The sequence below is a fragment of the Ziziphus jujuba genome, chromosome 6 (genome assembly GCF_031755915.1).
Source record: "Ziziphus jujuba cultivar Dongzao chromosome 6, ASM3175591v1".
NCBI lineage: Eukaryota > Viridiplantae > Streptophyta > Magnoliopsida > Rosales > Rhamnaceae > Ziziphus > Ziziphus jujuba.
Genome location: NC_083384.1, coordinates 29,373,148 through 29,387,505, shown reverse-complemented (window position 1 = coordinate 29,387,505; position 14,358 = coordinate 29,373,148).

The window sequence follows — 14,358 nt, the reverse complement described above, 5'->3', positions numbered from 1 at the left end:
AAAGAACATAAGCAATCAATGCATAAATAATAACTACATGTCCAATACAGTATACAGAGCATTATACAAATAAATGTAGAATTTATATGATGACAGATAAAAAAGTAATACAAGATGGAGAGGAAAAAGGGAAGAAATACTTCTTAGACTTTCGGCAACGAACTGAGACGTCGGGCTCGTCCTAGACGATCAACGTCTCCCAACCTGGACCTAAGGGAACGGAATTTAAAAACATGAGATGCTAATCATCTCAGTGAGTGACCCTAACTACTGAACACATTTAATATTAATAATATAACCAATAAAGGAATTTAATTAATACCAACAATTAATTAAATAAATAAATAAATAAACATTTGAAGGTAATACTTTCTCTCAAAAACCTCACTATTCACTCCTTTGGAAATATTCCCCTTTTAAAACATTTTCACAAAATCCGATATTCGTACTTCCCGAAAACCAAGGGATCAAATAATTTAATAAACAACAAATAAATAAATAAATAAATACCCCAAATGTAAATAAAATGTAAATAAATTATAATAAATAATTTCTGTACTCTTTGGGGTTTGAAATTTCTATCCGAAAAATTTGTACTTGACACACCACACCATATACCAGTGATGCCCTCCGATACCCAGCGTCCCGAGCACCGACTGGCAGGGAGATTAAAGAGAGAAACTTGCAAACGGCACTTTGGCGTCCCGACAGTACCGCTGCTGAAACCGTCATCCCGGCCAAGGAGGGGGGCGGCTGATGTGCAATATATAAGACTTGCCTGCCCTCGGTCCAATGGCAACTCACGGGAGACATAATATTGGCGCGCTAAACCACATATACATACACCAGAACACCAATACTGTATGAGTGCGTCTAAAATAATTATTAAATCAACCGTACCGTTCTTTCCAAAATTACCGTGGGAAATATACCAATTTTCACATTTACCATCCCACATATTTTCATTTAACAAACCCGGTATGAAAACATCGATAACCAATAACCAATAAAAATATTTTTTCTCGCAACACGCGGTTCAACAAATAATATACCACGGGCATAATTATAAAATTAAACCACCAAATTAAACAAATAATTTCCTTAAAATATTCAAACCAATTATGTCCAAAAATAATATAAAATCCAGACACAATTAATTACTGAAATACTTCCTCATGTGTAATAAATACAATTAAGTCACAATAAAATAATAATCGGGAATTTCTTAACAACTCAAAATTTCGTTTAGTATTAATGGGTAAATATATATAAAATAATATATATTTTTTTTTCCCATTATATTTAAAATACGCCACATGAGCATAAATTCCATATATCAAATTAACACAATATAAATATAATTAATTGCCCAAAATAGTTTTCAAGGTGGTTCACTCACCTGGAGCACGTAATTAACCTAAGATCCACCATGGGATCAATTCCACGACTCACTCGTGCTCCTAGAACACAATTCACACACAGTCAAATAAATTAATATTTTATTCGGGTAATTAATACCCGGTACCCGGGGGTTCAAACATAAACGTTAACCAAAATTGTCGAATAATATACCGAATCGAAGCTTGTGGAACGAGGATCGCATTACCGGTCTCCATCGACCCCAATTCCGCCGGTGGTGGCTAGAATTTGGCCGAAAAGTTTCGACCGCATTTAAACTTAAGGGATCTCTCAAACGGTGGGGATTTTGGGCAATCTAACCTCGGAAATGGACTCAGAGGGGTTGAAAATGGTGGAATAGAGGTATGGGTCGAGCTGGATTGGCCGGAAACGACAAGAATCGCTGGAAAAACTTAACCCGCCACCGTCGACTTCACCGGCCCGATCTGGGCGCGTCCGGCGGCGACTGGCCTGGCAAATTGAAGGTTGGGGTCGCGGGGGATTGGGCTTCTCCAGTGGCCGGCGTGTGTGGTCGTCCGGCCACTAAAATCCGGCCAAAACGGTCAGTCAAAGAGAGAGGGGGAGAGAGTCAAAGGAGAGAGAGAGAGAGAGAGAATTCCTTGCTGGTTTTTTGACGAGCTCAGGGAAGAAGGAGAAGGGAAGGAAAGGAAAAGAAAAGAGGAGAAAGGTGTTTTCCCACGTGGGGAAAAGAAAAAAAAAGAAAAAGAAATAAAAGAAATCAATTAAAAATTAATTAAATAATATTAAAAATATAATATTATTATATAAAATAACAATAAAATAATATGGTATTAAGCATGGTTGACATGTGGCATCTCAACATGGTGACACATGGTCACATTTATTAAGTCACACGTGGCACACTGTTACATGTTTAAAAATAATGTTAAAATAATACAGTATTTGAAAAACTCTACAGGTCCATAACTTTCAAACCACATGTCCAAATCGAATGTGCCGCTAGTCTACGGACTCGTATCGACGAGCACTTCACAATCATGCATGAGTCAAAGCTCAACTTTGCATGAATAAAAAATCAACTCCGGCACCCCTTGGACAGTTTGACCTCCACTTGTTTTGCTCATAACTTTCAAACCGTAGCTCCGTTTTCAACGTGCTACTAGTCTATGGACTCGTGCTAACGTGTACTTTGTAACGGTACCTCAGTCAACGGGAACAAAAAGTCAACTTTTGACCCTTTCGGTCAATGGTCAACGGTCAACCTCCGTCACGTGCATGAATTCCGATGCGATTTGGGACGGGGTGTCACAGAAACAGACATAACACACAAGCAGAAAGGCTTCAAACCTTTTTGGAACATCTCACAGATGATGCGTTTTGACCATTTCATGTAAAAAATTTAAAAATTTAAAAAAAAAAATTTAAAAATGAACTAAGCAGTCTTGACCTTAAGGTTGATTGGATTTTTTTTTTTTTTTAACACACTTCTTTGCTGGGACCATGAGATTAATATACAAAGTTTACGATGTTTTCATCAATATATATATATGCATATGAACTCTCCCAAGTGTTTCCTTATATTAACTTTGAACAAATTTTAACTGCTGCTTGACAATGAGATTCGAGTCCAACTAATGACAGTTTGGATATGAACTTAGATATTTGGTATGTATATAAATGGGCCTTGAAAAATGGACCTATAGCCGTTTTAAACTTTCAATTCCTTCAACTAGAAGTACTGGATTTTCATTGATAAAACCAAGTCCATTACAGCAAAGACCACAAAAAGCCCTTAGATTCGTCAAATCATGCATGTCATAGATGTTTTTAAGGACAAGCTTGGATATCCATCATTTAAGCTGCTTTCATTTGCAAGAATTATAGAAATCTTCCCTAATGGACAGAATTCAAATCATCAAAACTTTGTAAAAACATTTATATAATCTTAAACTGAATTTTCTTATCCAATACGACCTTGTAAAAGAAAGGACTTATTTATTTTTTAATTTTTTTTGTATGGTTGACTAATAAATTAAACTTTTTTATTGTATAAATTTTATAGTTATAATACATCTTTTTCTTCTCAATTTTCATGCCTTTTGTCTCTTTATTTTTTTGGTATTAGTTTTATGTGTTTTTTGTAATCAAAGAATTACAACAAATGGTATCAGAGCCAGGTTTAGATGTAGGGTTCGCCGTCAAAGCTCTCAAACGACGTATTTGAGTATACTAGGAGGTAGATCTCGACGAGACGAAGAGAATGAGCCCAACTGGGCCTCCATCCGCCACTGCACGCGTCAGTCAAATTTTCTGTGCACGTTTTCATGCACCAGTTAACCAACACATGCCCTAGCCGAGCTGAGCCCCAAGACATGCCCAGCCGCGAGCCAAGCCGCCAGCCGAGCCTAGCAGAGATACGAGCCGCTGAGCCGAGTTTAGAGCAGAGCCATGCCACATCATCAGCAAGCTCTCTGCCATGTCATCCGATCAACCACGTCATCAGCCACGTCAGCATCGGTCCAAGACTTTTTTAAAATTACAATAATACCCCTATATTTTTGGTATTTGCAAGTTTTCCCAGAAGTTTTGGTATTTGCAGTTTGACCTGGAACTTTTGAAAATTGCACTTTGGCTTCAAATTTTGAAGATTCAGATTTTAATCCAAGAATAGTCAAACCCAACATTTTTTACTGTTCCAGATGCATTGGTGGACTCTATTTTTCTGGATTCGGCTTAAATTTTTCGTAAGACAAGATGTCAATTTACAAGTCATATTCAGGAGGGATGATCAAGCTTACTGCCACCAACTATGCACTTTGGAAACCTCAGATGGAAGATCTTCTAAATTGCAAGGACTTGCTTAACCCCTTAGATGCTAAAGGAAAGAATCCTGATTCCACCAAAGAAACAAAATGGAAGAAGATGAACAGGAAAACGATTGGTTAAATCCATCATGTTGGATCGACAATAGTATCTTCCATCATGTTGCACAAGGGACAGATGTATACACCCTCTGGAAGAAGCTGGAGGACATGTACCAAGCCAAGACTGCTCGAAATAAAGCCTTGTTGATGACGCATTTGGTGAATTTGAAGTTGAAGAATGCAACTTCTGTAGCCGAGCACACCAGTATATTTTAGAACTTGGTAAACTAATTGTCTGCGATGGAGTTACAACTAGGGGATGAAGAGCAGGCACTTTTACTTCTTAGCTTTCTTCGAGACAACTGGGAGACACTAGTAGTCTCTCTCAGTAATTGGGCCCTTGACAGCAAACGTACCATGGCTATGGTGACTGATGCCCTATTTAACGAGGAGGCCAAGAGGAAGGACATTGGCAATGATCAAACACATGCCCTTGTCACAGAGAAACGGGGGCGACAGTAAGAAGGTACTCATAACAAGGGGACAGGCAAAAGCCAAAGCAGAGGTAGATTCACAGATGGAAGGAGGCCAACATACAAGTGTCATTATTATGGCCGTGAAGGATACTTGAGGAAGTACTACAGGAATATATTGCAAGACCAGGGGCAGAAAAACAATCAGTCGAATAAGGATGGTGAAACTTTAGTCACTATCAAAGGAGAAGTGGCATATTGTTCCACACATGAAGAATCATGCCTTCACACTTCAAGCCAAAAAATCGAATGGATAGTAGATACTACAGCATCCTACCATATTACTCCGCATATAGAGTTTTTCAAAACATATAAAGCAAGAGACTTTGTGTGAGATCCCACATCGGTTGGAAAGGGGAACGAAGCATGTGAGATCCCACATCGGTTGGAAAGGGGAACAAAGCATGCCTTAAGAGAGGGTGTGGATACTTTTCCCTTGAGACTCGTTTTAACAAAACCATGCGGGCTGGGCCCAAAGCAGACAATATCTCATGCGGGTGGTCTGGGCTGTTACAGATGGTATCAGAGCCAGTACCCGAATCGGTGTGCCAGCGAGGACGCTGGGCCCCAAGGGGGGAGGATTGTGAGATCCCACATCGGTTGGAAAGGGGAACGAAGCATGCCTTAAAAGAGGGTGTGGATACCTTTCCCTTGAGATGCGTTTTGACAAAACCATGCGGGCTGGGCCCAAAGCAGACAATATCTCATGCGGGTGGTCTGGGCTATTACAAAGCATGCCTTAAAAGAGGGTGTGCATACCTTTCCTTTGAGACGCGTTTTGACAAAACCATGCGGGCTGGGCCCAAAGCAGACAATATCTCATGCGGGTGGTCTGGGCTGTTACAGATTGTGAGATCCCACATCAGTTGGAAAATAGAACGAAGCATGCCTTAAAAGAGGGTGTGGATACCTTTCCCTTGAGACGCATTTTGACAAAACCGTGCAGGCTGGGCCCAAAGCGGACAATATCTCATGCGGGTGGTGTAACACCCCGTCCCGAATCGCACCGGAATCCGTGCACGTTGACCGAGGTTGACCGTTGACCGTTGACTGAAGGGGTCAAAGTTGACTTTTTGACTCGGTGGGAATTTCGAGTTGACCAGGGTACCGTGGCGAAGTGCATGACGCCCTGAGTTCGTAGACTAGTAGCACGTCGAAAACGGAACTACGGTTTGAAAGTTATGGACGAAACAAGTTGCGGTCCAAACTGTCCAAGGGGTGCCGGAGTTGACTTTTTGTTTATGGGGAATTGAGCTTTGACTCATGCATGGTTGTGAAGTGCTCGTCGATACGAGTTCACAGACTAGCGGCACGCTCAAAACGGACATCCGGTTAAAAAGTTATGGACGTTTGAAGTTTACCGGATACCGTATTATTTTAATATTTTTTTTGGGTCGGTGAACAGTGAAACGCCACGTGTCAGTTTCTGATTGGTCCACGTGGCATGAACAGTGTCATGCAGGGGTTTTATTTGTTAAAACACTCGGGGAAGAGAGAGAAAGAGAGAGAAGAGAGAGAAAGAGAGAGAGGAGAGAGAAAGAGAGAGCCACCGCCGGCCACCGGATTTTGCCACTGTTCCGGCCGAGTTACTGTACACGCGCCGGACAGAAAGGTTGCCCACCTCATTTCCGGCAAAACCTCCAAATTTCACGGCAAACGGCCGCCGGACGCGCCCGGATCGGACGTCCGAAGTTTGGCGGCGATTTTTCCCCTCCACCGCCGGCCACCGCGAATCGGCACTATTCCGGCCTATAAACAGTACACGCGCCTGACAGCCTTGATCCTCTCCTCAAGTCCGGCCTACCCACCAAAAATCACGGCCATCGGACCACCGACGCGCCGGGATCGGAGCGTTTTCCGGCGAGGGGTCGAAAATCTTCAAACGGTGATTTCTCCGCCGTCCGACCTCCGTTTTGCTCACCGTCGGTCCCGTTGGATTGCTCTCCTCACGATCTACAAATCTGCAAAATTTCACAGCAAACGGCCACCGTCGGAAATTACTGTTCCGGCGACGGTTGCCGGTGACGTGGCGGCCGCCGGAAAGTACTGTTCCGGCGAGTACCCCGAAAATTCCGGCCAGCTCCAGTCCGCAGTGTTCGACCTCCTGAACCCAAATCCGACTTCCGTTTCCACCAATTCGCGACGGTTTGGGAGAATTGCGGAGCCGAAACCCGAAAAGCTTCCCGATAAAATTCCGACCCCGTCGGGTACGATCATCGGAAATTAAGACCGGATCTGTGATTAGCATCACTCGAGCTTCGATTCGGTATATAATTCGTAAATTTTAGTTATCGTTTGGTGTTCGCTCCCCGGGTACCCATTTGGGGATTACCCGAATAAAATATTAATATTTGTGGTTTTGGTACTGTGGATGTTTTAGGTGCACGTGCAAGTAGCGGAGTCGATCCTGCGGAGGATCTTGATTGAGATACGTGCACAAGGTGAGTGACCCACCTTCAAATTAATTTGGGGAATTTAATTGATGAATATATTATGTGTGAATTAAATATTTGGAATTTAATTTCTATGTGCCAAATATTTATTGGATTTATTGTAGAATTATTTATGAATTTATTGGATTTAAGAAATGTGCATTTTATAAAAGTATGCCATGTGAAATTATTTTATGGTTTTGAGGATTTTGAAATTGGTGTGGTTTTAATGGTAAATTGGGCACGATTTGAATTTCAAATATTTCAAGGAAAATATTTGGTTATGTTGGTGATTTCAATTTTTATAAAATATGCCCATGAAATATTATGAGATTTGATTATGATATTTCGAGAAATTATTTATGCTTGGAAAAAATGTGGATATTTGAATTGATGGATTTGGGAGTTGGTGGATTTGAAAATCATGGAATTTATGGTATGGATTATAAGGAAATTGTGGAGAATTTCCCGGTTCAAGCGGATGGATTATGCCCGCTATGCTTATGAAAAATGTGAAATTTGTTTTATGATTTAAATTTATGGATTTTATAATTTTTAGATGCACCGTGCACGTACTGGTGGTCTGATTATGTGATATGGTATATGTGATATGGTTAGTGTGCACACGGTTGTGATTAGCGCGCAGGTGGGTGTGAGTAGCGCGCGGTTGATATTATGAGGGTGTCCTGTGGATGCCATCGGAGAGGGCGGCCACCCCCCTTTGGCCGGGACACCAGGTTAGCAGCGGCGCAGTGGGACGCCACGCGACCGTATGCCGGTTTCTTTCTATAACCTCCTGTCTGGCGGTACCTTGGGACGCTGGGTACTGTTGGCGCCACTGGTATATAGTGGGTGCATCAAATGATTTTCAGAACTGTGTTTTAAAAATAAAATGTTTGGAAACTGTATTGGAATTAAAAATATAATATTACTGTTCTGGTATTTAATTGATGTCTTGGTTTTCGGGAAATATGAATAAAGGGTTTTGTGAAAATGTTTTAAAAGGGGAACCTTTCCAACTGAGAGAATTGTAAGGGTTTTGAGAGACATTATTATTTCCAAATAATTATTATTTATATACCTATTACCGTGGTATGATAGTGTAGAGTAGTAGGGTCGCTCACTGAGATGATTAGCATCTCACACTCTTAAATTTCGTTCCTCTAGGTACCAGGTAGTCGGTGTTCACTCGGAGCGGACTCGATCTTCCTCGCTGTATTTGTTCGCGCAGTACCTTGTTCTTCTTTTACTGCAGTTGTAATATTTCGTTCACTTTTGTTGTATTCTGTATTTTGTAGTACTTCATAAAGCTCTGTATACTGTATGGGACACTTATGTATTTGTATTGCACTGGATTACTGTATTTTTATTTTGGAGTGCTGAAATTTGTGGAACCAGTTCGTCGTACTGTGGGAGGAATAAGGGAACAATTATAGAAGTGTGTTTTCAGTGCAGGAAATTTTGTGGTAAGTCCATCCCTTAGGGGAGGTTCTGCCGGATCTTCCACAGAAGGGTCCGGTAGGGTTTCCCTGGGATCAGGGCTTGTCTAGGGTTCCGGTGGGGAACTTTGGACGGGTCCTGACAGTTGGTATCAGAGCATAGGTTCTTGTAATCCTAAGGGACTGTGCATTGCTGTACAGCCCATCCGTAAAGTCCTTCCTTTTGTAATCGTGCTTAAGTGTCCCTGTTTCTAAACTCTTGTTTGTTTCTTCAGTTTTTAATCGACTACGATGAGTCGGCGGGACACACGTAGAACTCGGGAACGCTCGGCTGAGAGTTCCGGGAGTCGATCAAGCCTTAGAGATCTGGTCTCTCAGCTAACTAGAGCCTTAGGAGGTTCAAGCTCTAGTAACCGATCCGTGGATCAGGCTCGACGTTTAGGAGCCGTGGAGTTCGATGGAAGCCAAGGCCCAGCTGCAGCCTTGAAGTGGCTATCCAGCATGGAGAAAATCTTGGAAGAGGGGATGCAGTGCCCCGATGAGGATATGGTGAGGATTTCTGGGTTCATGTTAGAGGGAGACGCCCGGAAGTGGTGGCAAATGGAGAAGACCCGCAGAAGGCATACGTGGGACCAGTTCAAGATTGCCTTCTCTACTGAGTTCTGTCCTCCTGCCTACCGTGAGGCGAGAAGGAGAGAGTTCGAGGGACTGCGCCAGGGAAACATGACGGTGACAGAGTACGAGAGGAGGTTCCGGGAGCTGTCAGAGTTCTGCATGCACTTGATTCCCGACGATCACGCGAAGAAGGTGAGGTTCATAGACGGGTTGAACGAGAGCATCGGCTACACCCTTTCTGGGTCAGTACACCCCACCTATCAGTCCGCCAGGGATGCAGCGCTCGAGCTAGAGAGACAGGCGGAGATACACAGACCCTCGAGGCGCAGACCGTTCGAAGGTTCGTATAGCGGGGTACCTCGACAGGGGGCATCTAAGAAGAGTCATAGTTCAGGCTCAGACAGTGGTGGGTTCAGCCCTCGAGGCAGATTTCAGAGGAGAGGCGGCTATCGTATGCCCCAACCAGCGCGCCATTCCATCAGCGGCGGCACGAGCTCATATCACTCTGGGTTTAGCCCCAAGCCATTCTGCAGACGTTGCAATAGAGCACACCATGGGATTTGCCAGTTTGAGGGTGTGTGCTTTCAGTGTGGACAGGCGGGACATATTAAGAGAAATTGCCCTTATGGAGAGGCGGGAGTGTTAGGGGCGAGCCCACCATCACATCAGGCCAGTGGGTCGCGGGGTCAGAGTTCCCGAGGGAGTTATGCAGTAGGAGGTTCATCGGGATCAGTCCCACAGCCTGTTGGACCGAGCAGGGGTAGAGGACGGAGGCCCCAGCAGACAGGGCAGGGTCGAGTGTTTGCGATGACGCAGCAGGAGGCCCTAGCTACACCGGACGTCGTGGCAGGTACGTTGAATATATTTGGTAATGATGCATTAGTACTTATAGACCCGGGAGCAACACATTCATTCATCTCCAAGGAATTCGTCACTCGGGTCGGTATGACCCCTACTCCTTTAGAATGTCTAGTAGAGATAGCCACTCCTGCAGGAGAATCCTTGTGGCCTAGCCAGTTAATCAAGGAATGTTTCTTCTGCATCGAAGATCAAGTGATGGAGGCGGACTTGATCCTGTTGGATCTGTCCGGACTTGATGTAATTTTGGGCATGGATTGGTTGGCAAGGAACCATGCATCTGTAGACTGTTTCAGCAAGGAAGTTACATTCAGGAGGCCAGGGTTGCCAGAAGTAGTATTCCGTGGAGGAGTTGGAAGGCCCTTACCGAGGTTGATATCTACCCTTACCGCCAAGAAGCTACTGAATAAAGGTTGCCATGGGTATTTGGCTCATGTGATAGATACCCGAGTAAGTGGGGTCAGGTTGGAAGACATGCCCGTTGTGAGGGATTTCCCGGACGTGTTTCCTGAGGAGTTACCAGGATTGCCTCCGGAAAGGGAAGTTGACTTTCCCATTGAATTGATTCCAGGCACCGTGCCTATTTCTCTACCACCGTATCGGATGGCTCCAGCGGAGTTAAGGGAGCTAAAGGTCCAGTTGCAAGATTTGGTAGATAAGGGGTTTATTAGACCAAGTATATCGCCGTGGGGAGCCCCAGTTTTGTTTGTAAAGAAAAAGGATGGTAGTCTAAGGCTATGTATAGACTACCGACAACTTAATAAGGTCACCATTCCTAATCGCTATCCGTTGCCAAGGATAGATGATCTATTCGACCAACTCCAAGGTGCCAAGGTGTTCTCCAAGATCGACTTGAGGTCGGGATACCATCAGTTAAGGATCCGAGAGTCGGACATTCCTAAGACTGCCTTTAGGACGAGGTACGGACATTATGAATTCCTAGTGATGTCGTTCGGACTCACCAATGCCCCAGCAGCTTTCATGGACTTGATGAATAGGGTGTTTCGTCCGTACTTGGATCATTTTGTCATTGTATTTATCGATGACATTCTGATCTATTCAAGGAGCCAAGAAGAGCACGTGAGGCATTTGAAGAGAGTGCTCCAAACTTTAAGGCAGCATCAGCTATATGCTAAGTTCGACAAGTGTGAATTCTGGTTGAATCAAGTGGGTTTTCTCGGACATATCGTGTCGGCAGAAGGTATCTATGTGGACCCTGATAAGGTAAAGGCAGTGTTGAGTTGGGAGCGCCCTACCACTGTGAGGGAGGTACGAAGTTTTCTTGGATTAGCGGGTTACTACCGTCGTTTTATTGAAGGGTTTTCAAGGATTGCCGGGCCGCTTCATAGATTGACCCGAAAGAATGTTGAATTTAGTTGGACGGACAGGTGTGAACAGAGTTTTCAGGAGTTGAAGCAAAAGTTGACATCCGCACCTGTTTTAACTTTACCTGATGGGAATGAAGGTTTTGAAGTTTATTGTGATGCATCCCATCAAGGGTTGGGTTGCGTGCTAATGCAGAATCAAAGGGTGGTAGCGTATGCATCTCGGCAATTGAAGCAGCACGAACAGAATTACCCTACGCACGACTTAGAATTGGCGGCGGTAGTCTTTGCTCTAAAGAAGTGGAGGCACTACTTGTATGGGGCCGCGTGCCAAATCTATACCGACCACAAGAGCCTCAAGTATATTTTCACTCAGAAGGAGTTAAATATGAGGCAAAGGCGATGGATGGAGTTGTTAAAGGATTATGACTGTGTGATTGACTATCACCCGGGTAAGGCGAATGTAGTGGCAGATGCTTTGAGTAGGAAGGCTACTGAATCCCTTGCTCACATCCAAGTCATCCAACTACCTCTCATGGTGGAGTTGAAGAAGATGGGGGTGTTAATGCATATGCATCCTTCAGGAGTTCTCATGGCTAGCTTCCAGGTACGACCGGTGTTGGTGGATCGTATAGTAGAGACCCAAATGGAAGATCCTAAGTTGAGGACAATTAAGGGCAAGGTACAAGAAGGTCTTGATCCGGAATTTTCCATAAGGAGGGATGGAGCCCTCGTGTATAAAGGACGACTTTGCGTTCCGGATATCCCAGGACTCAAGAAGGAGATTTTGGAGGAGGCGCATAGCTCGATGTATGCGATGCATCCTGGGAGTACCAAGATGTATCGGACGCTTGTTAAGTATTATTGGTGGATTGGTATGAAGAGAGAAGTGGCAGACTTTGTATCAAAATGTTTGATTTGTCAACAAGTGAAAGCAGAAAGACAGAAGCCTTCGGGACTACTCCAACCTTTACCGATTCCCGTGTGGAAGTGGGAAGAACTCAACATGGACTTCGTATTCAAGCTTCCTTCCACACCTAGAAGGTACGACGGCATTTGGGTAATCATTGATCGTCTCACCAAGTCGGCACACTTCCTACCGGTACGAGAACGTTTTTCGCCCGAGAAGTTAGCCCAGTTGTTCGTGCAACGCATTGTAAGTCTTCATGGAGTACCGTTAGCCATCGTCTCCGATCGAGATCCGCGCTTTACTTCACGACTATGGCGGAAGTTGGCTGATGCACTAGGAGCAAGACTTAACTACAGCACCGCTTTTCACCCACAATCTGATGGACAAGCAGAGCGCACAATCCAGACATTAGAAGACATGCTAAGGTCTTGCATTATGCAATTTAGCGGTAGCTGGGATGAACAACTGCCACTGATAGAGTTTGTCTACAACAACAGTTATCAAGCGAGTACTGGAATGTCCCCGTATGAAGCTTTATATGGGAGGCAGTGTCGGACACCTTTGTGTTGGAGTGAGGTAGGAGAAGAGAGGCTCCTTGCAACAACTAATGCGGTCGGATCTGAGTATTTAAGGATGACCTTGGACAAGGTGAAGATCGTTAGGGATCGATTGAAGGTTGCCCAAGATAGACAGAAGAGTTACGCCGATGTGCGTAGAAAGGATTTGGAATTCGAGGTAGGAGATTGGGTATTCCTAAAACTATCTCCATGGAAAGGAGTAGTACGTTTTGGACGACGAGGTAAGTTGGGTCCTCGTTATATTGGGCCTTACGAGGTTACGGAGAGGATTGGCCCGGTGGCGTATAGGTTGGCGTTACCGGAAGAGCTAGCTCGAGTACACAACGTGTTTCATGTGTCGATGCTACGGAAGTATATTGCAGACCCTTCGCACGTACTCGAGAGTCCGGATATAGAGATAAGGGAAGATCTTTCGTATGTGGAGCAGCCAGTACAGATTTTGGATCGCGAGGAACGCACGCTACGCAACAAGACTATTCCTCTAGTTAAGGTCTTATGGCGGAACCACTTGGTCGAGGAAGCAACGTGGGAACCCGAAGCACAGATGCGTGAGCAGTACCCGTATCTGTTCCAGTGACGTGCGGAAATTTCGAGGACGAAATTTTTGTAAGGGGGGAAGGCTGTAACACCCCGTCCCGAATCGCACCGGAATCCGTGCACGTTGACCGAGGTTGACCGTTGACCGTTGACTGAAGGGGTCAAAGTTGACTTTTTGACTCGGTGGGAATTTCGAGTTGACCAGGGTACCGTGGCGAAGTGCATGACGCCCTGAGTTCGTAGACTAGTAGCACGTCGAAAACGGAACTACGGTTTGAAAGTTATGGACGAAACAAGTTGCGGTCCAAACTGTCCAAGGGGTGCCGGAGTTGACTTTTTGTTTATGGGGAATTGAGCTTTGACTCATGCATGGTTGTGAAGTGCTCGTCGATACGAGTTCACAGACTAGCGGCACGCTCAAAACGGACATCCGGTTAAAAAGTTATGGACGTTTGAAGTTTACCGGATACCGTATTATTTTAATATTTTTTTTGGGTCGGTGAACAGTGAAACGCCACGTGTCAGTTTCTGATTGGTCCACGTGGCATGAACAGTGTCATGCAGGGGTTTTATTTGTTAAAACACTCGGGGAAGAGAGAGAAAGAGAGAGAAGAGAGAGAAAGAGAGAGAGGAGAGAGAAAGAGAGAGCCACCGCCGGCCACCGGATTTTGCCACTGTTCCGGCCGAGTTACTGTACACGCGCCGGACAGAAAGGTTGCCCACCTCATTTCCGGCAAAACCTCCAAATTTCACGGCAAACGGCCGCCGGACGCGCCCGGATCGGACGTCCGAAGTTTGGCGGCGATTTTTCCCCTCCACCGCCGGCCACCGCGAATCGGCACTATTCCGGCCTATAAACAGTACACGCGCCTGACAGCCTTGATCCT